This window comes from Pterocles gutturalis, unplaced genomic scaffold (assembly GCF_000699245.1).
Source record: "Pterocles gutturalis isolate BGI_N339 unplaced genomic scaffold, ASM69924v1 scaffold19011, whole genome shotgun sequence".
Lineage (NCBI taxonomy): Eukaryota > Metazoa > Chordata > Aves > Pterocliformes > Pteroclidae > Pterocles > Pterocles gutturalis.
Window position 1 is genome coordinate 71,981 of NW_010106072.1, and position 22,900 is coordinate 94,880.

At 45.5% G+C, this 22,900-nt stretch overlaps 1 protein-coding gene across 1 annotated transcript in view; it reads left to right on the plus strand.

Annotated features, from left to right (window-relative positions):
- The window catches only part of LOC104472104 (protein kinase C eta type-like), a gene marked incomplete at its 5' end in the record, with an annotated part of 117,392 nt that overhangs the window by 71,976 nt on the left and 22,516 nt on the right, over positions 1–22,900 (plus strand).

Consider the following 22,900-nt stretch of genomic DNA (forward strand, 5'->3'; position numbering starts at 1 on the left):
TTTTCCTTCCTGTCCATGTTTGGCATCCTTGTGTTTGTGACAGGATTGGAGCATCATTGCCTCCCAGCATCAACCTCCTCTCCCAGGTCTCAAGGCTGTTCTCAGGAAGCCGTTTCCCATACACAGCACTCTCTTTTTGTCACTCCTCTGTACTTGGCAGGGCAGTTCGATTATGTATGTTCCCTTCTGTACTGCCAGAGTGCTCCACTGTCGGCTCAGGCATCAAGGCATGGAGCAGTCAGCATGGATCAGGCAGCCAGCTTGCTTTGCAGAGACCACCCTGGCCAAGATGACCATTTGACCAGCATCTTCCTGTGTAAGCCAGGGCAGAGCAAGACCTCTTCTGGGGTGGAACAAGACAGCTGGAGCAGAGAGATGCCAGCACTGAGACAGTCTGGTTATACAGAAAGGTTTCTTTGATGTGCTTTGCAGAATGCCTCTGGCATCCTCTTGCCCAGAGCCCTGGAAAGCAGGAACAGTCGGGGTTTTTTTTCTTTGGATGCTGTTACCTGTGTTCCAGAAGCAAAGCATGAATATTTGGGTATGGTCTACTCCCACTTGTGGCATGCCAGCACTGCAAAGAGTAACATCAACTCTCTCTTTTTGCTGCTTGGTTACAGTTGTACAGCTGGGACTACAACTAGTTCCAATCCCAGTCAGGCCCTGTTAGTACTAATTCAGACTGTGAGTTGGGCCAAATGGTGTTTGGTTTGGGGCTTTGCGTTGTTTAACCCAGTTGATGCAGTCCTGTGCATCCTCCCATATCAGACAAACCCCAGTTTGAACACATTAAAAATTGAGTAGCTGAGACCTAAAATGGCCAAAGGGCTGGGGGCTGTGCGGGAAAACTTTCCCCTCTGATGGTGAAATGACAGGATAAATCAAGTAAAAGCAAATTCTCTTTCTCTTCCTAGCTTGAGCTCCAGTAAGAAACAGATGGTCAGGTGAGGACAGAGAACATTACATTATTTTTAAGTATGAAATCATATGATATATGTGGCACAGTGAAATAGAGAAGGAATGTCATTTTAATATTCTCCAGATCCTGAGAGTATGAAAATTCCTAGTGTTATATACCATATGAATCGAGCTTCTAAAGCACTGTGATTGTCTGCATAGAATAGCAAGTCTACTTACTCTACAACTGGATTTCAGTCTAATTCTTCCCTTGTGAATAAAGCCAGCCGCTGAAGAGAGACCCTGCCAGATAATTATGCAAATGACATTATCCTTAAAATAGTGGCATCCAGGAGTTATTGTCAATCATTCAGCAGCAGAACTGTGTCTCTGCATAATGTAATGCCACTGTGCCTACAGCTTGTCTTGTCCCCCCCAGCCTGCTGCCTGTCACAGGGCAGGAGTAATCGATCCCTCTGGGTTTTGGCACTCTTCAAGTGCTGCCGTAATTCATGATAGAAACCGGAGGAGTAATTGAAAAGCTCCTTGAACAACTGCAGGGGCTTTGATCTTGTTGAGAAACTGGTTGAGTTGTGGAGTCAGGTAGCTTCAGCTGCACAGGGCAGATTTGCAGGGGGATGACCTGTTTTTTTTAAAATTAGTTGGGGTGACTCTGTTCTGGAAGATGTAAGAGGAGAGAGCTGCTGGCTGCAGCTGTACTGAGCTGAGGTTGCTTCTGTCGGGTCACGAACACCGTGCTCCGGGAGGGAGTCTGCAGGATGGAAGGAGATACTCAGAAGGGAATCACTGCACTTGTGTAAGACAGTCTGGAGACTTTATGATCAGAATGTGAGTGCTTTCTTAGGAAGCTGGGAGCAGGGGGGGAGAGATACCAGGAAAGGCCTGACCAGAAGGTGTTTTGGCACAAGCTGTTCAACGTGCCTCTTTGTTCTGTATTCCCAGGGTCAATGGAGTTAAGAGGGAATACCCTTGGTCATTTGTTTTTCTTCTGGACTAAACTTAAACACAATAATACTGTATTTTTCCTTGCCCCCTTCAAGATTAAGCAGTTCAGGAGAGAGTCTGCATTTGCCAACACAATGAGCATTCTTGCGGTAAGTCAAGTTGCTTTTGCCACAAGTGCTGCCAAAAGCTGGGTCTTCTCTCCTTTGAAACACCAGAGAGGCTTGAGAACCGGCACAGAAAGTTCATCGAGAAGTAGCTGAAATGTGTCACTTTGGCCTGGGGTGACAATACTAATAACAGCTAAAATCAGGTGTTTGTTGATTCCTTTTCCGGCCACTCATATGCAATGTGAAATAGCTATAGTGCAGTATTTCTCCAGTTGCTGCTGTGAGTCCAGGGGAGTGGGGTTCCTGAGGCAGATGGTTTATTTTTGTTATATGTGACTTTTTAACATCAAACCCAGGCTTAGTGCTGGATTGGTGCTCTCATAGGATGATTTTCATGATGCAACTGTAATTTTCATTGTTTGCTTCTCACTTTGAAGAAAGTCTGCTTTCTGTTACTAAGCCCTGGTCAGAACAGAAGGCACATAAACGTACATGTGTGTATTTGAGGTTTTTTAAAAGAGAGATTTCAGTTTCACCGATTTCTTTTCTTTTCTTTTCTTTTCTTTTCTTTTCTTTTCTTTTCTTTTCTTTTTTTATTTACAGCACTGTAAAGGAGAGATGGCTTTCTGGCCTTTTGAAGGAAACGTCTCTGTCTTGCCCTAAGCTGAGGGTTAGCTGTCAACTCAGCAGTGCCTATTTATAGTTGCTTCCTGGAAAAAATGTCGACAAGTAGTGTGATTCCTTATCCGTCATCCAGGGGGTAGGACTAGAATGAATCCAGCCACAAAAGCAAGCTTTTCAACATGTCAAATCATGGTATATTGTGTACCCCACAAAGAGTAGGACAAGGACATATTTGGGATCAGCTTCTGCTGTATGTTGCCAGGAAAAGGTTAGGCAATAATCAGAGCTATTGTAGATAAAAATCTTTGCGCTCAGGGCAGTATTCTTGCACTGCTGCTTTCTTTAAGCTTCCTTCTAAAGGAAAATAGTGTATGCTGGGTCCTGTTGCAGGTAGGTAGGTTAGTTTGTGATTTTTATCTCAAGACTGTATGTGCTAATTTTCTTCAGGCAGCTCTTCTCAACTTTCACTTTCCAGTTCAGCAGTTCCCAGGGTAGGGGAAGCATATTTTGGCTCCTGTGTATGCTGGCAACAAAACAAACCAGCGTGCACATCTGAGCAGTATTAGACTGCACAGTGGCTTACTCAGTACAAGTGAGCTAGTCCACTTGTAGTCTTCTAAAAAGCAAAGAGAATATTTATTATTGTAAAGGTTTATTCTAAAGGCAGGACTTTTCTTTCCAGGTAACATTACTGTAAGAATGGCTGATCTGCCCTGCTGACCTCAGATTCTACCTTTTGCATAGGTTGATGTACAGCTTTGCTAGCAGATGGGCCTTCTTGCCAGGGTCACCTACATAGTGGCCCTGAATATAGGCATCTACCTCCATAACGAGGGCAAATGCGAATGTTCTTAAACTTGGTTGTTGTGGAGGGGTTTTTTTGGCAGGGACAGGGGGCTAGAGGTTTGCTCTGGAGACTTTATATTTCAGAAAGATAACAGCCTTTTTACAGGCAACATGCAGCAATCAATCCAACCTAATGTCATGGTCTTGATTTTTATGACAAACCTTCTTTCTCTTCCTCTGCAAACGTAGGTAGGATGCATAGGCTGAGATGGTCACTTTTCAGAACTCGTCTCCAGTGATACAGCATGCAGTACATGGTGACATACCTCAACTAGCCATCGGTTAGCTATATCTGGAAGCAGAGGCAGTGTCACCTTTGCACCCTGCACTTCAGTGCTGGTTTTGCCATCCCTGGGTATGGAATTGGATAGTAGAGAGAGATACATGACCCAGCCCACTTCTTGGCACGGCACAGTGGCAGGTATATCATTAAGGGTATAGATAGAGTAGCATATAAGTAATATAGCTAATTGAGAGCCAGATGAGCAGAAAGGCTGGGCTAGAGAGCTTGGGAGGACCAGTAGTTGGCTGCCTGAAGAACCTTGTTTTTCTCCTGAGGACTTGTGCTAGTTAGCTTATTCTACTGGCTTTGGGTTTATATTGATATTTCTAATGCAATTGACCCTTCTAGAGATGCCCGGGGTCTGCTTGTGCTCCGTCACACCTCTGAATGTGGGATGGTGTGCACAGAGTCCCCATGCTCTGATGCAGCACCAGCCACTGAGATAAAAGGCAGCAAACTATTAAGTACGTCCCATAACTTGGCTGTGTTTAATAGGATGTGCAGTCCCTTTAGAAGGCAAAAGATAATTATGCAGTTACCCAGATGAAAACGTTGTCTTACCTTGGGGCTGGACACTAGCTCTTGGGGAAAATAGGATGGGCTTATTAATAGCAAGTGTTTACTTTTCTGTGCGTTATTTGAAAGCATCATGTATGTGGTGCTCTGTATGACAGGGAAAAACTGCATCTCCTCTGGAATCTGGAAAGATTGCTGGCCAGGTCTCTGAAATCATCACCTTTCCTTAGTGTAGGAGACCCCTCAGGTATGCAGCTGTGTGTATCATGACTGTTGGCTTTTATAGGGAATGAGTTTTTTGCAACAGGTTAATTCCCTGCCAATTCAAACGATAAGCCTGTGACACTTGGAAGAGGATTTACATAAGCCTTTTACAGAGACCAGTTTTGCTGGAAAGACTCTTTATTGACTGAAGCAACACTAAAGTTTCTTTCAGAAAAATCAGTTAAAAATTACATGCTGAAAACAGAAGCTGAATGCCTTTCCTAATTACATAGAGCCACTGTTAACAGAGCAATTCTTATTAGCGTGCTGTTTGCTTTTTCCATGGGTCAAGACTCAAGACATTGAAGACATGGGATCCCTCATGTTCTCTCTGTGTTGTTTTTTGGGAGGTTTGCTTTTTTTTGGCAACTGGTGATTTTGTTTATTCTCATCTCATGCCCTTTTTCACATCTGGAGCCAGATCTGGTTTCCCCTGAACTCAAGGGGCTTTCCCCAGGGAGATAAATTAGCAGTTGAACTGGATCTGTCACTGATACCAGCAGTGCCCTGCAAGGCAAACTGGCTGGCTGGGGGGGCTATGCCGGGATTAGCACTGGTTTGCTTAGGTGCTATGCATAGCTTTGTTTTCTTAGCAAATAAAGGTAAATCTTTTGTTTAATGAAGTGTTTTTAAGCTTTTCTGAGAGTTTTTGCTTGAATGTGCTACAGCAGATGCATCTGTAGGTAGTCTTTGCTGTATTCGATGCCTCCCTCTTCCCCACCCTGATTCAGCTCCACGCGGGCAGAGGCATGTTGTTTGCATTCGAGAGGAAAGGGTGGGAAATAGCTCAGCCAGTGCCAAAATGGGTGTGAGTCTCCACTCTGTGGAGACCCATAACCTCAGCTGTGGGATCTGGTCCCTATGGCTTTGAGACCTTGATTCAGGAGAGCTCCTAGACTCTGCGCGTTCCTGGATTGGGGCTCTGAAGATGAGTAGGTATATGTGAGCAGAACAATATGAAGGATGTGCTATGTTACAAGAACAGCGGAAGGAATGAAATATAAGCTGATTTTACGGTGAACAAGTGAAGCAAATCAGCTAAAAGCTGCAAATTGGCACAGAGTAGCATACCAACAGCCCCGTCCTTACAACAACTGCTTAGTGCAGAAGAGACGTGTTCATGCTGGAGTCTCTGGAAATGCTTCATTCGGCTTTAGAAAATATAAAGGAATGTCTCTTAGGGTCAGGAGTGCAGTAATGTCTGTGGCTATCTTATCTGACAGTCAACAGCTTGCATAGGCTGATTTGTGCTTCTAGACAGTGTGTCTTCCACATTGTTTTCCACTCAGATGTGGCTGTTGCATGCTTGCTATCTGGGCTCTTTTACAGCCTCTGGCATGCAGTGTTTAAAGTGTTGTTTCTCTGCACTTGATCAAATGGAAAGTGCAGAGAAAAAAAAAAATCCAGCCTCTCACGTTTCTGTGTCATGTTTAATCAGTCACTACGCAGGACAGTTGAGTCCTGATTTACAGTTATGCTTACGAAGAGCAGTCCTGTTTTGAGATCCACATATCAGATCTCTGTGCCCCATTGACTCCACTGTATATAGTCTGTGAACTTTAATGCAACTTTCCACATGACTAAGGACTACTGAATAGCCTGCAGAAGTTATTGGCTCTGCTGGTGTCTACTTTTTCTTTATGGTTATTTAAAGGGATTGATTTGAAACCTGCAAACCTTGCATATAATGAGTTTGTATAAATCATTAAAAACCAAGGCTTGAAGGGGCCTCAAGGGTTTGTCTAGTTCAGCCACCTGCCCCAAGGCTTGATAACCTTTCCCTAAATGCAGGTCCCTCGTACTTTCACTCTTCTTCTTTGGTGTAGTTGTTATATTTGCATGTCATAACTTGTGTACTTCACTTTTACAGGCACAGACTCTCATTTAGCCAGTGTTTGAAATGAGAGTTCGGTGTTAGCTGGGAATTCTGCTGCTGCTGCAATAAAATAAGCAGTACTGCTCATCCGTGGAGGGGATAAGTTATTAGACATGACTTGTGTTCTGTCATTCTTTTTGTGACTAATACATCCTTAGGAAGGCATTTCACAATTAAAAAGCATCAGGTGCAATTTAAGAAGTAGCTACCTGTAATGATTACAGCCAAGTTCTTAAAGAAATGAACCCAGAATTAGACTCAGTCTTTAAGTCCGAGAGCACCTGGGAGTATTTAAATTAGAACTTCTGAAAATAAGAAGTCTTTTCTGCAAAAGGGCCATTCTTCTGCCTTTCCTGCCCTCTTCCTTCTTTTTTAAAGGCATGAAGGTAATGAGAAGGAGAAAAAAATAAAAATCTAAATTAATTTTAAGATGTTATATAAAATCTATTTTTAAAAACTGCCCCCTAAATATTACTGCTACCTTTTTAGCCAGGACTACTCATCTGACTTTTAACGTGTTCCCTGATACCAAGGGCATTCAGGACTATGATTTTAAGGACATAATTAAAAAAATTTTTGCTCTGAGATCTTCAGAGTTGCCCAGCATTAATCCAGAAATTTTATTGATCCTTGTACTCACCTCAAATTGAGGAACCTTTCAATATTAATGTCAGAGAATATGACCCCTGCGTTCCATTAGGGAGGCTGATAAATATAGCTGAGGAAAAGGTCTCTGTCAACCTCAATAAGTGTTTTGTACCATTTTCTAAAGCAAAGATTATGCCAACAAACTGCTGTTGCATCTTCGCCCTCTGACTTGCTGAAATGGAAGATTTCTTGCAACATGACGTGTTGCAGCAAGTGAAGCTACTATATATGTAAGGGAGACAATGATACAATCAGTATTGTTGACATATTCAGCCTGCAGCAGCTGCCGTAGCTATCCAGGGTGAATTTGCCTTATTCTTTTAGCTGTAGCAAGATCAGTGCCTGATGTTTCCTTGGTCAATAATCCCAATGTTCAGATTTTTTTCTTTATGCCAGTGAGCATGTAGGTGCTCTGGTTTTATGCAAACAGAGGAATTTTGTAAAGTCACCCAGCAATGTTTAGTATCGATGTTGCAATTGTAACCCCTTGTCTTTAGATTCTAGTTCAGAGTCATCAGCTGCCTGTAATGATACAGAAATAAACCAAAAATAAAAAAGCAGTAGAAAATGTGAACTATTACAGGGCAATGCTGCAGTAATAGCTGTCTATTTTACAATTCAGAATTTTTGTGGAAGAAAATTCCATCTTCCTCTGGCTGGACACTGGGTACATCTTTGCTTCTGCCCTCTGCGTGCCAGCCGAGCTGGTGCTGGGGACTTTTAGCTGCTGGTGTGGACCAGGATACAGATTGCAAAGCCTATGCCCATGGAGCAAGGGCAAGGCGTTACTCTTCGTTTGGCCTCTGAGTCATAACACCTTTGCTGTTAATAGGATCGAGAACCTTCCCTTTTATGAGGCCGTGCCTAAAGACACAATTTAGTCTCAGAATTGTATTACCCGATTATTATTCCACTAAAGCAGGTGGCAATATTCCAGCTGACAGCAATGGAAAAGGGAGCAAGCCTTCAAGTCTCAGCCATGTACAAGGTGTGATATATTCAAACCACAGAGATCCTCCACGCTTTGGGCTGATTTTTTCTGAATCAATTAAAATTTCACAAGCATGATTTATTATTAACATCTAAAGCTGCTTTCACAAATCTCTCGGCAGCGCAGTAGAGAAGTGCTCATGAATCGGGAAAATTACTTCTAGCAAAGAGAGGTTATTTACTAGGTAAATCTCTGATCTGTATGTGCTGCTGTGGCAAAATCCATCCGATAAGGATGTGAATGTTTGCATCTGAACCATTTCTGATGTACGCTGTTTTGGGTTAGGCAGCAGCGTCATGGTGCCTTGCCAAAGTGGGTCATGGCTTCTTTGTTTATTGTGTTGGAGAAAGATGGGGGCTGGAAGAGGGGAGAGGGGTGTAAACTGGGGAAAGCAGGGTTAGCTCTGCAAGGTAGCAGGGGGAAATTATTCCATCTACAAACCTGTGTGGTAGAAGGGGCAGTAGGAAGTGATCTTTTCAGACTCTTCATTGGCTTTTAAATAAGCCTGTAAGTGCTGCCGTAGCGAGGCTGCAGCACATTTCAGCGTGCAGGCTCTGTGGCACTCATGTTGGAGGCTGAGCTGGTGTGTGACATTTAGCATGCAGGCGTTGGGTTTTCTCCTCCCTTCTCTGGATCTGGTTACGTTCATTTTGACATTTACCTGAGTATCAAAATGAAGCGAGGTCTCGTGTCCTCATTGACTTGTGCCTAAAAGCTGAATTAGTGTGCTTTGTATTTCTCTTTGTCAGTATGTCTTGACCAGAAGTTAAGGAATTGTATGCTTGTCTCTGTTTTGGGGATTTTGACACAATCTTATCAACTTTATTTAGCCTTTCCCATTGCCTTCACCTTCTCTTTAATTTTTCCTCTTTCTTCATAACCATTCTTCCTAGCTGGAGCTCTCCATTTCAGTAATTGTCAAATCACAGTTTGAAACCTGGTGCCCAAACAGCAGCTTCACAGCCAAAATTTCTACCTTCAGACACTGTTGAGAACAGAAAGGAGCAAAAAAATCTTGGCAGCTGGCTTCTGCTTCTTGCTTCTCTGCCCAGCCTTGATAAATGAGAAAGCCAAGGAGCTGCTCTGACTCTTGCCAGCTGGCCAAGCTCCCAAAGAGACAGCCCACCCACTGTGAAGGTCAGAGCCGTGCACTGCCTGGCCACTCGACCCTTTCAGCAGCATGGGGCTGGTCCTGCCAGTCCTGCTCCCACTGGGGTGTCTGTGGGGCCAGGGCCAACTCCTGTGGGCGGGTTACAGATCTCCATCTGCTTTCTGCTGCTTGGGATGCAGCAAGCCGGTGAAGCTTCAGCCAGTCCAACTCATGCCTTGAACTGCAGAGCTGATTTTAAAGTTGTGATGTTCGATCTGTGGCAGCCAATCTGCTGGTGGTAGGTTTGAGATGGGACTAGTGTAACATATACCTGAAATCATGATTCTTTTTTTCCCCCCGTCCCTACACAAAGAAAAAAATGCTTAAATAAGCCTTTATTGCACCATAACTATTCAATAGATAGCTTTTATCTGTCACTGAGCTACTTGAAGTATACTTTCCTGTCTGCTTTCAGAAAGGCAGGAAAAGCATAAAATCTTAAAAATCAAAAAACCTTCAAATCATAGTCCTGAATGCCCTTGGTATCAGGGAACCTGTGCTTCTTGTTGGAAATCATGATGTTTTGGAAAGGAGAGCAAAGCGAGGCTGGCTCTTGAACCTCTAAACCCACAAGACATCCATGGCATGAGTGGGCTGAAGTCTGATTCATGAGTGGAGAGTCTGTGTTGCATGTCCCCCTATGCTCTTTTGATCTAGCGATTGCTTTGGTCACTCAAGTTGGTGACTACCCTGATAGGGATAGCCCCAGGGGGAAAGACAGGTATTTTGTGTGATAAAATTAATGGAAAACTATCTTGCAGCCTGCTCTATTTACTGCACCTTATCATGTCCAGTCACAGCTGCCTTTTGCGTCTTTTCCCAGGCCACAGGGCAATCAGAAGTTTCTGGGTGCTGCTTCTGAGCATCATTCAGTGGCATCTCTGGATCCCCACTGGCCAGGAAACAAGACAGCAAATTCCAACTATTGCCATGAACCAGTAAGGCAATACTGGACTGGGGACATGTGAAAGGGAGGGGATGTTAAACGACAGTTTCTGGAGGCTTAGCTGTTACCTCTGCATGAGTTAGACGTGGCATGGAGTATCAGGTATCCCCATGTTCTGTCATGTCTAGGACAGGTTAACTGAAGTCATTGTTTGACTGACTGAGAGCCTTCCCTACTTTCTCTTCACCTTCTTAAAACCAGACTTGTGCTGAAATTCTCCACCTCTTCCCCAGGGAAGCTCCTAATATTTCCATGTCTTTGCTCTGCTTGTGTCTTCCTTGAGTCCTTGCTGTGGTTTGAGGTGGTTCAGGCTGTTCTGTTCCCTGGGGGATGCGTCCAATTAGAAGATGGCTGTCCCTCGGTAGAGTTGGCTTATAGATACTAGCACATAATTCCCATAGGCTCCCGATCCCTAGTTCCCTGAAGCCCACACTGAGTATGGAGTATGTCTGTAGCTGCTGGGTAGAACACAGGCATCGCTCACTTGCTTGCAGCCTTTTCCTTGGCCTGTGTTGGCAGGGCCATTCGCAGCGTTGGCCAAGTGAGTGGCTGCGTCCCAGGCGCTGTTATGTAAGGAAGAATTTCAGCATTTAATTACGTGTCTTGGCTTTAGGTTTAGTTCTGTCTCTCCAGACACCAGAAGCAGTCTCAGAAGTTTCAGTGTGGCTTCTGCAAACAAAACAAACAAACTTTATTTTACAGGTTTTGAGCTCTGCTGCTTTCTTCCGGAGCATCTGCTGGTTTGGGACATTTTCTCTTTGTTTCCCTGCCACTGAGAAGGGACAGCAGTTTTTCTGAAGATGCTGCTGAGCATAGCTAACATGCTGAAGTATTTGAGCTGTGGGAAGGCTGTCACTTCCAGTAAGATTAAAAAGGAAAACTTAATGTTTCCCTTTGCTTGCAGCCACGTTCCTCATTCTGAAGGGCTGGAGAAGGGAGGGCTGGATAGATGGACGCAACATGCTGTTGCCAGCATGGCTGCAGAGGTTGTCTGGGCAGAAGTGTGCGCTGGGCAAGAGATGTTTGTGCAGATCATGTTCTCACCCTAATGGCTTTCCTCCCCCCATCCTCCTCCAACTGAAGTCATTAATGCTTGTTAAGCCAGGATGGAAACAAACCCAAACAACAACAGTCCACAAAATAACTCAGTCACTCCAGACTGTTTTTTTTTTTTCTCCAGTGAAGCAATTAGTTCAGTCACTCCAGACTGTTTTTTTTTTTTTTCTCCAGTGAAGCAATTAGTCTCCTGTTATCCCATTTTTAGCCAGACTGGAAACAATTGGGCCGGACAATAGTGATTCCCCTCCTGGCAGGGCAGTCACCGGATCTGCTCCGTGGTGGGAAAGGTGAGGCACCTTCCCTCCCCTGTCTCTGGGGGAAGAATCTCCCTAAAGAAATTCCTGTGGGCCTTGCTGAAAGCCCTGTTTTTGTGCAGCCCCTCCCTGTGAGTCACAGCCACTGGCTCCTCTGAGAGCCCTCTCTCTGTACAGGTTGCCTTTTCTCGCAGCCCGCTGCAGGGTTAACCCTTCTGTGGTTTCGCCCAGGCGCTCTCATGCATATGTGACCCATCCCACTCGCTGGCTGGTGATGTCGACTGTGGGTGCCAGAAAGTCATGAGGTAATCTGTGGTTTATACCAACAACAGGCCAATATAGGACTTGCACAGAGTGGGGGGGAAGATTTTTCCAGTCTGGCTCATCTGAGTGGTACTTGATCCTAGGAATGGCTCCGCCTGTGCAAGGGGACAGAGCCGTGGAGCAGGGGATTGCGTGATGCCAGCAAATGCATTGGAGTTTGGCAAAAAGCAGGGGGTGCGATAGGGAGGGCGGGGGCCAGCTGAGGTCCTGTGGTAGCATTGCAGGGCGCCACAATGCAATTTGGTCAGAGTGACCTGGGGAATCTCTTGGTTCCTACAACTGCTTGCAACACGAGTAACATCAAGTGCTGACCTCTGCTGAGGGTGAAAGCTGCAGCTGTGCCATGTGTAGCACCTTCCTCTTGCTGCAGAGGTTGGCTGTAGCATGTGGGAAGTGCTGGATTCCCCCTCCATCGCTGCACCTCCTATGGGACACAGTGCCGACCCAGCACACAGCACCCTCGCTGCCCCGAAAAGCATGGAGGGGCAGGTTCAGGTAGGACAGCAGCGTGGCCATGCTGCTGGAGGAGAAAGCTTAAATCACCACAAAGAGGGACCTTGCTGTCTTCAGCCTCTAAAAAGCAGCTCTGATGGCACCTTAGCAGCTGGCCAGTGCTAAACCTGAACACTTTATTTAAAGACGCAGGAAGAAGCTCAGCCCGAATCCATGTTCTGTCTCGTTTCTGCACGTGAGGTAAAGGCCACAGCGTTGCTAAGTCAGGTGCCAGGAAAAGCTCCAGGTGCCCAGGGCAACCAAGGACGAAGGGGAGCTCTGCTTGCTCGGCTGCTGGGTTTAACAGCAAGTCACCGCGTGTTTGATTCATGCATCCTCAGTGCCGGAGCTCTGACTGCAGTGGTGTGAAGGTGCCGTGTGGGCACTGGAGCTGTCAGGCTGTGGAGCGCTTCACCTTGAGATAGAAAGCCAGGCTGGAGGAGCACTTGGCGAAGAAATCTGCCATACAGGCTTGTCTGGGGGTGCGCAGCGGAAAGTGTCTCTGTCTGATCCCTGAAGTCTGGATTAGCTCTGGGGCAGAGCCTGCTGCATCCAGACATCATACTGGGTGTCAGCTGCACCCGCGCCGTGTGTGGGCAGAGCTGCTCTGGGAGCATGCTTTGGTTGCTGTGGGCGAACGAGAGCCTGTTGATAAGGGTTGTCGTCTTGTTGGGTGTTTTCTGGTTTGTGTCATTCCAGCCATGGTGAAGGTTTCTGGCGGTGCCAGGAGTGACAGCAGGAGCTTGGTCTGGGGGCAGAGAGCCATGGCCAGGGGTTGAGTTCCAGGTAGCAGGGGTGGCTGTGGGGATGCAGGCTTGTGCTATGGAAATGTGGAGATTCAAAACCAGTAGTACAATATTAAGGAATTAGCTGGAGAGGAAGCAAGCTAGGTTTGCGTTTGTATCACTGTGGTGCTTCCCAAGTCAGGGAACAATGTAGGGTGGGAAGTGAGGGTAACCCTGTGTTTAAAAGTTGATTCCCAATGCCCATGGATATAATCTTGATGTGAAAGTGGCTGCTACATCGTGGTGTGGTTGCTTCCTGGTTGCAGTTTAGCGCAAATTATGCTGCAGCACCCACACTGCCGTCCCCCGCACAGCGTTCTCTGTTCTCACAACCCTACTGTGGAATAATTTCTCATGCAAACTTGCAAAGAGTTTTGCAAGCCATTTGTGAAGTAAAGCACTGCGAAGTCTGCTTGAGAATGGAGATGGGGGACAGATAAGCCACACATGTATGGTGTCCCCAAAGTGCAGAGAGGACACAGGTCATCTACTCCTCCTTCTGTCTATCTAGAACAGTTCCAGGAACTCATCAGGTTTAATGTAACGTTTGTGGGTGATTAAAATAACTCACTTTTTATTCCTGGGTGTTTTTTTTTCCTCAGGGCAGTAAAGAGTCATTCTGCTTCCCTTGAGCCTCTGTGGTCTTCCATTAGTTCTCGATCAATTATTTATTCTTGGGCAGAGTATCTGAAAACAGCAGTCCAGGCTGAGATAGCCACACTTGACTGTGTAGATGAGTTTGAAGTACTTGTTGATTGAACCCACTGGAATTGTCAATAACATTAAGAACTGCTTTCCTGCCACAAAATAAAAACAATAGCCTTCGAGGTGGAGCGTGCTAAACTTTGATGAGGACATGAGGTAAAAACCGATGCACTTTAGATGTCACCTGGGTGTACCTTTAGCAAGCACAGACAAGGAGTTTTTTGAAAAACATCTTGCCTTCAGGTTGACTAACTTTTGTATTGTGATGGAAAATGTGTATTGTTGTGCAGTTCTGGCCTGTGTAAACATGGGAGGTTTAGATACAAAATCTTTAAGTCTGAATTTTGGTCTGATATGGTGTTATCACACCTCTCAGCAAAGAGTTCTGTCTGGTTTGCCTGTTATTTCTTGTCTCCCTAGATTAGAAATAAGTTCCAGTGAGGACTTGTGGTGTCGTCTTCCTGCAGAAAGGGATTTATAATCAAGGGATTTATACTTGAACATATAGTTAAGGCATCTGTAAGTAAGAAGGACCTGACAGCTTCAGATCTTCCCCAGTTAAAATAGTAAGATCTGAGAGTCCTGTAGCCTGTGGTGGCCTGAAAAAAGGGTAAGAACCGTTGTTGCAGGTACCTTCCAGTAAGCAAAGCATCCTGGTCCTGGAAAGGAGAGTGAACACACAGGGTTAGAGCATGAATTGACTGAATCAGCCAACTGAAAGGCACATGCTACTCATGGGTAACACCTCCAAATTTCCATCTTAGCTGGAGCTTGAAGTTAGTCATTATTCCTGTTCCTATCCTGAAAATGCCCCTTTGCTTCCATTACACAAAATTCCCAGTTTCCCCCCTGGAGTTGATATTCTGTGTATTGGGTGATGAAAGGAAAGAGTTGCTGATTCCTCACATTGCAAGAATGTGCCTGTAGATGCCTGTAGAGGGGCTGGCTTGTTTACTGGGGGAAGGACTGCAATATCTGGGCTGGAAATCAAGCTTTTAGTGTGGTGCCACAGAAAGCTGAGTCATGCCAGGCGCATATTCCCAGAGACACAGCCACACAGTACCACTGGGTATCCTCCTCCATGGGCCAAAGTGCACCATTGCACACTGGGGAGCTGCTGGTTGGGTTACAGTGAATCTCATACAGAGACTTGACGGATCGGTGGGTTAAAAACTCTAGAGGTGAGCAGTATAAAGACAGCCTTTCTTCATTCAGGCCCCATTTCTATCCTTTCTCTAGATGTGTTCAGTTGAGATGGCGTATTTTAATTTTCTGATTGTTTCGTATATTACAGGAACAAGGGAGCTGGCAGCTTTTTGCACATGGTAGCTGTCAGCTGAGCATTGATTGACTCATGTGCCAAGTTACTTCTGCTTTGCTTGCAGTTGGGCAGCCAGCTAAGGCACCTAATTTGGGAACTTAGCCTTGCCAGCTGGTGCATCAAGTTTTAAGGGGGCTGAATTGCCTTGGGAAAAACCTGTCTCCCTCTGCTAGCTGGAGAGGGAGCCCTGACCAAAGAGACTTTGTGGGTATAAGTACCTGGTGTGACATGGGGACAATACCGGCCAGCATGCACAAAGCTCCATGTCACTTGGTTCCTGCATGCAGGCAGCTTGGGAGGCATCTCCAGAAGTGGGAGTGGGGTTTCAGAGAGATTGACATGCCCATCCAGGAGCTTCACCTGGCTCTGTCCTGCTTATCGAGGATACTTGGGCTTCACACAGCCCTGGGCGAATCACCTATAGTGAGTGAACAGCAACAGTAATCCACATGGAATAAAAAACTAAATCTTGGGATAATGACCCATTTGCTAGGCTCCTACAAATAGCTCTTCCATCTGATTTCACTGCTGCTATTTAAGTGGTTGTTGTGGCAAAGAGCAGGGAGATCAGAGCAGTCAGGAAACCACTTTGCCCACAGATTTGCTGGAGTCTTAGAAAAAAAGAGAATCGATGATATCAGTGATGGTCTCGGTTTCTTAAGAAACAGGTCTCAAGGCAGCATCTCCTAGGAAATATATTTCGACTTTGTTCCAAGAAGAGCTAGGTTGCAGTACTGGTTGCCTCTGTGTTTTGTGCCCACAATGTGTCACTAGCACGGAGACTGCTCTTTCACCATGTATTTAAAAATTCCATGCAGATGGTGAGATTTTCAAAAGCATCTGTGCTGCCCTAGTGTTGCTGCTTCAAAAGTTAATGGTAAATTTGGCAGTGGAGATCTACAGGCCAAAGCAAAGTGCTTTGAAAAATCCCATCTGAAAATACAGAATACTTTTGCCTTCAGTTCTGTTCATTCCATTATAGAACGGAGATTAGCACCTATAGCCTTAGCTTTGTAAATCTGGATCTGTAATTTAATAAGGTTAAGTTTGTTCTGTTTTGTTTTTTCTAAGGGCCTAATCCAAAATTGACTGAACCTGAGAGGACTTTTTTCACCAATTTCCCAGGATTCAGGATCAGGCTCAGATGAATATGAAGCAGTCTGCCTGACTAGATGTACAGGTTCAATGCAGGGGTGTCTTCTTCCCCACAAAGCCCTGCTGGCATCACCAATATCAGCGCAGGTTTGTTGGCTGCCCAACCTGTTGCCAGAGGCAGTCTGCACACATGATTGTGAAGGACAGGGCCACCTTTATTTTTATTTTTTTTTCTTTGCTATTTCCTGGAGTGGAACATGCCTCCTAAGAGTCCAAGTGTGGGAGGGTGGATTTCAGAGCAGCTGTGAGAGTAGCAGTGAGAGCACAGGAGAGTCTCTTTGGTGTGAGCTACTGTCTTATTCCCCCAGGGCAGGTTTAGTGGCATGGAGTGGTGAAATGGGGACATGTCACCCTGTGCCTGTGCAAAGAGGAGCCTTTTCAGCAGCACAGTCCTGCCCTGCTCCTGCTGGCCCAGTCTGGAGCTGGGACAGGACCTTTGAGAAGCTTGATGGTAGGCTGTGAGCTGTTGGTGGTGGTTAATCTTGGTCATTCTTTCACTTCATCTTGAAGTGTTGAGACCATGTTGTACCGGTTAAAATTTCATTTTAATTTCTGTATCAGGCTTCAAATCAACGTTAGTCTATTTTTGTCAAGGTGACATAATAGGCTTATGCTTTTTAACCTCTGCTGGCACTGTCAGTCATAAATCCACACGTGATTCTTCATGTATTTGGGTCTCAAGTCTGCTGCACATGTCCTCAGAAGACTTCAGGCAAGGGGACTCACAGAAAGAAGCGTTGTGGTTTGGGTTTGTTTTTTTTTTCTTTCCCTCTTTTTCTGGCAAGGGTAAAATAGAAGCTCTGTTGGGAACAACTCAGCAAGTGATGTTTCAGGGCCAGCAAATTCCAGTGTCGCTGCCCAGTGGGACCGAGGAGTCTATCACAGGACTAGGCTGGCGGCTCATCCGGAGAGGGAGTGCGTGGCATGCATACCAAGAGCTGGACACGAAGCCTTTTTCTGTCCACCTCTCCCCTTCCCGGAGTAAATGGGAGGACATTTGCTCTGGGATTTGAGGAAATACCTCAAGTGTAACTTCCTGACTAGAGTCCCACATAAAAGTGCAGCAAATAATATACGTATTATATATACATATATAAAAATATATATGGATTGTGCCATCTTTGGGATTACTCCAACGTAGCAATCTCCAGCGCGTCTGTGTTTCAGCAGTAATGGCCCTGGCTTTCAGCTGCCCCATTGCACAAGAATGTCTTCTTGCCCTTGTAAAGCTGCCTTTGGAAACTATCATTAGCTGCCTTGCATATAATAAAGGGGAAGCTTATAGGTGTGCCTGACCCTGAAGGGACTTGGGGTACTTGTGGGGTCCCACTAGATCTGTACCACTTGGGTTCAGACCCACTAACGTGGTGGAAGCTTTGTGATTGTCTGCTGTGGTATGCCAAGGGTTTTTTTTAGTCTATGCTTGTATACTTTAGCCTACCACTCTAATTTAACTGGAGGATGAATCATGCTTGTTCATCTCAATAGCAGTGAAATCATGTCAGTAATTGTGTTAGCTTCCACAAATTCTTTTCCGAAGTGCCCAGAGGGAGGGGAGGTGGGACTGCTGGTGCTTCAAACCACCAGAGAGTTCTTGGATCCCGGGTAATGCCAGCTCCTTTGCCATAAGAGAAGTCAGCGCCTTGGGCACTGCTTTGTCTCTGGAGTGGCAGCCTGGTGAGCACTGGGAGGGGACTGGTGCTCTGATGTGGTCTGGGGAACCAGCTTCCAGAGAGACCCCGCCAGCAGGAAGGGGTCAGGCAGATGTGGAGCTGGCAGTGCCGGGTTCCAGCCCATCTCTGCCAAAAAAACCCATGATGCTGCCTTAACCCAAGCAGATGGCTTGCAGAAACCTGTCCTTATGCTTGAAGGGATGCTTGACTTTAAGATTAAAATGTAATAACAGAGCACTTCTTGATACAAGTGCTTACCAATTGGGGTTTAGTCTGAAGCCCAAGCAGCAGAGCAAGAATGTATTTTAAAGCTTCATCAGACTTACCCCTGCGAGTGTGTAAGACTAATACAGAATGCCTTTGGACATTCTGAAGAGCAGAGATGCAGGTGGTTATGAGGGTTTCCTTCTGTTTTGCACAAACACCCATGATGTTGCCCTCCAGAGTAGTCCTTGGCTGTGTGCTCTGGTGTGAGTTTTCAGAGAAGTTCAGCCCTGCGTTCTGGCGTTGTATATCTGACCTCGCACACGAGTCCATATTGCATCACTCTATACCATCTTGGTGCCTGCTTTGGATGCTGCGTGGCCGTAATCCATCGTGCCCTTATCCTAATACACCGGTGCAGAGCTTTGCAGAAGGTGTGTGCTCTGCGTGCCAGTGTGGGTGGGTCAGGTGAAGCAGAGAAAAGCCACGAAGCTTTTGTTATGTTCTGCCACATTTCCCCTCTGCAGCCCTGTGTGCAGTCTGTAGGATGTGCTGTGGTGGGATGAGGCTGTAAAATTGCCAGGAATGGTACCGGGCTCCTGGCTGGAGAACTGCTCAGGTACTGAGATGCCTGTGGGATCAGTTTTCCCCCCGAGCCTCCTCTGCCTCCCACAGCTGCACAAAGCAGCCAGCAGGGACAGGCAGCTGTCTGCTGTTATATGTCCTCTCAATGAGTGTTAACTTTTCAGTGGAGTTTCACTTACCCACTTATCCTGGGTCTGAGTTGGATTCTTGTATCATTATGTCACATTTCTGGTTTTGCTTTGTTTCTGAGAAATGCAGGAGTTCAGTCTGGAGCTACAGTCCCTAAACACCTCAGCGTGGTTAGCTTTTGAAAACAGCTTCTGGTTGTTAGGACAGCGGAAAAGGGCACCTTGCTGTGTTTCATTCTACTTTCTGGCAATTACAAATCACAAATACCTGGGGAGATCTTCCCTTCATTTCTGTCCCGTTACATTGTGCTGCAAGTTGTGGTACTCCTGCTGTAGTTGGGCTGTCTGTGTGCATGCAGGTGGTCTGAAAAGGTTTGCACCTCAGCAGTTGATTGGAAACTAGAAGGAACAGTTTCTTTACTCAGGAGAATGTTTTTCAAGAAAACAAGGAACTGAAGTTATGCATTGCAGTCCCCATGCTGTATTTCGATGATACTTGGTGCAGTGCCTGGCAGGACAGCGCATGGACCAAATCCCACAGGGTTTATGGACTGCGTTGTGAAGCTGGGGGATAATAAAGCAGCACTTTCCGTCTCAGCATGGCAGCCTCAAGCAGCGGTGTCCGTAAGTGGCTATGCGCTGGTTAGATGCTGTGTAACAGCACTGAGTCTTACCTCTGGTTCTTCACTTGGTTCTGCTCCCAAGAGAGTGCCTTCTACATTTCCCCCGATTTCCCCTTTAAAGTATGACAGGGGTTGAATTAGAGGAAGCCTCCGAGGCTGGAAGGGAACAACAGCTCGTCCTCTTATTTGGTAGCAAAACTCAGGATTTCAAACTGTTTTTCTCCAGCTCACTGCAGGTCAATCTTTTTCTGATTTCCATGTTGTGGCTCCCCTTTTCAAAGGCCAGTAACCTGGTTTTTCATTTGTGATTTCGGTATTTTCCCCTACCCTGAAGAAGTGGTAGCAACTGAGCAAATATCTGCAGCTCAGCCTGGCTTTTTATGTCTTAGCTCTGGTAGAATATATTGCAGGTGTCCTTCGCCTGTATTTACTGATGCCTGCAGCTTTACCACTGCTTAGGAAATTTGCTCAACTCTTCCTCAATGCTGTGAGAATATAAGTTTCTGGTTATAAATACTTACTTGACCATAAAAATAAATAGTGTTTGGTTGTTATTAGAAAAATATGGGAGATGTGAACCATTTTCTGCAGAGGAATTTTTAAGCAACTTCTCTACCTGCACATGGGATTGGAAATAGCCTTAATTCCCAAAATAATCCCCAAAATAATTGTTAGGGCTTTTTTTAAGCAACAGTATTTTTTTTTGCGTCTCAAAAGAATGTTGGTTTCAAGTAAAAGAAAATATTTTGGTTTGGGTGTTATTGATGAATGCAAAGGAAAACAGGAAATTATATTAGCTTCATGTGAGTGTTTAGGGCTTTACATAAAACTGAGACCTCTATCTGTTCTCCTTATTTAATGAAAATATTGGTTTAAAGCTGTCGTCCACTGTATCTGGAGCAAGGCCTCCAACTTGAAAAATCTTGCCTCTTCAGTAAGTATCTTACCAACTGTGCTATTCTGCAGGTTATACGTCTTTCATTCTCCTCTGTTGAAGTTGGTTCATTTTGCAAAAAATAATTACAATTTCACTGGAACAGGAGTTGGAAGCGTGTATTGCTTTGGCTACCAGAGCCAGGCAGTAGAAACACATTTTTCTCCATTATGATGGAAATTTCAGTATTTCTATGAAGTAAAATTATTTCAGCAGAAGAGGTGGAGAAAAATCAAAATCTACTCCCTGCTTGCAAAGGGGGCTTGAATGCACATTTTCTCTCCCCCAAAGGTGTGTCCAAAAGAACGTCTAAATGGCCTTGCATGCTGGAGACTTGAAGAAGCAAAATTTTCCCTTTCAGAAATGCCAAAATTATTCATTTAGCTAATTCTAGGTTTGGAGGGTTTATTTTTAATTGTGTATATATATATATTTTTTTTTTAACATTTGGCTATGTCTCTGGCTATCTCCCACTGCTCTGTACCTACATCTTTCAAGACTGAATGATTTTCATCGAGACAGAAACAGAAGGCTTTTATGAGCTTGAAACTGGACATTTGAAATTACCAAACCTGGGAGAACCTTGAATGGAGACATTGAAACTGGAAGCTAGTTTCTGCCACCACTACTCCTGCAAGGAAGATCCTTTCACCAAGCACAGCCCATACAACACAGGGTGGTGAAACCAAAAGGGGAAAAATCCCCCAAATCTCATCCTTTCAAATATAGTTCCTACATCACAAGTGAGAGGATCTGAGCAGAGTGAGTGTATCACACCTATTCACTGGCCAGACTCCCTGGTGCAGGGAAATCACATTTGACAGATGCTTCAGAAAAGGACCGGATCATCTGCAATTGTAATTTTGGTTTTTTTTACAAATGTTAAACTCAGGAAGCAGATGTATAAAGAACACCTCTTCCAGTTAGTGACACTGAAGCTGTTCATTTTCTCATTTCTTCTGGGTCCAGACTAAATGGAGGCAGTTAAGTCGATGTGCCGTAGCTGCCTGCAAGGACAAAGGCTGCCTTTCTGAGTCGGGATGAAGCCTGTTTTCCAGTGGAGGTTTGCCAGTGAAAGGCAGAACCTCAGCAGGACCTTAGAAATGCAGCCATCAGAAAACCTCTCCACCGTTATTGCTTCATTGAACTGCTAAAAATATTGAATGGAAAATGCAAGTATTAAGGAAATGAGGTAGATTTGGGCTTTCTGAGCTGGGTGACTTCCAGTTTCATCAGCTTCCCAGAATCCTTGCTGCGAAAATGAAGAGTTCCTTGTAAATCTCGGAAACCTGACAGTGTTTTTCCTCTCATGTGGCTGTGCTGGTTCACAGGGTACGACGCGTGGGGAGACCTGTCAACGTCAAGCAGCGAGTACAGAGATTACAACTGCTGGGATCAAATCCTCAAACATGAGACCAAACCACAACTTTCCCAGAGAATTATCTTACAGGGCAGCCGGAGAGAGCTGGCTCTGAGAGGGACGCGTGGGGCCATCTTCTCTGGCCTTGCCAAGCGAAGAGTATTGAGAAGACTTGTTTGGTGACGGGAGGTCCTCTTCTAAAATGATCTGCACGTAGCCAGAGTGGCTCAGCAAGCGAGAGCTGATTAATGTCACGTTACAGGTTATGTGAAAGTAGAAAATGCAAGTTTTGGATTTCACATTGCTGGAAAGAAGTCAGGAGAAGCCGGTATCCCAACTGCAGGAGGAGACAGCAGGCACTCTTAATGGGTTTAATGCACAACATAGAGGAGCCACAGAGCTGTTTGGTGTGGTTAAAACTGTACTTGCTCAGCAAGAGGCAAATGGTTTAAATTTAAGGGCAATTACATAGATGGAGGCTCTCTGGGCAGATGCAGCAAGCACAGAGTGCTCTTGCATCTGCAGAAGCTTCTGCCATCTTGATGGTGAGCATTGTGCTTTATACAGTTAGCAGGGATTTTTGGGCTTTCTGCAGCATGTCGTGTGGGACACAGGCTGAGATGCGGCAGAGTGCCAGGTCTGCAGAGCTGGTCCTGCCTCCTAGCTGCATCTTGCCTCTGCTACTTGGTCTCTCCATGAGAGATGCTCATCAATGACTCCATTTCTCCTGTCTTGGGTATAAGGAAGGTGTATTTTGAGTTATTCCCAAGGCATGCAAGAATGTGGTGGATGTTTTGGGGACAGAGGGGAGCTGTAGAAGGGGCATCTCCAAGCAGGTTCACCAAAATTCCCCTTCCACTTGCATCCTTTGGGTGCACCCCTCAACAGTCAGGCCTGCCCAGGACTGAAAAGATATTTGCTGCATTTAAAACTGAGCCAAGAATAAGCCGTGCGTTTCAACCACATCATTGCAGATTCTTGGAAACAAGGCCTGCCTTCATTCTTGGAGGGCTTCCCTGCTCTGCCAGGAACCACAGAGAAGAGCAACAGCGGCTTTGGCTGTAAACTGCCGGTGAAGGTGGACTGTCATGGGCAAGCATGTACAATACCTCTCACTGTGCTTGCCTAAAGCTGTTCCAAGATGAGCCTTTGCCCACATGCCTTTGCAGCTGTTCTTGATTCTT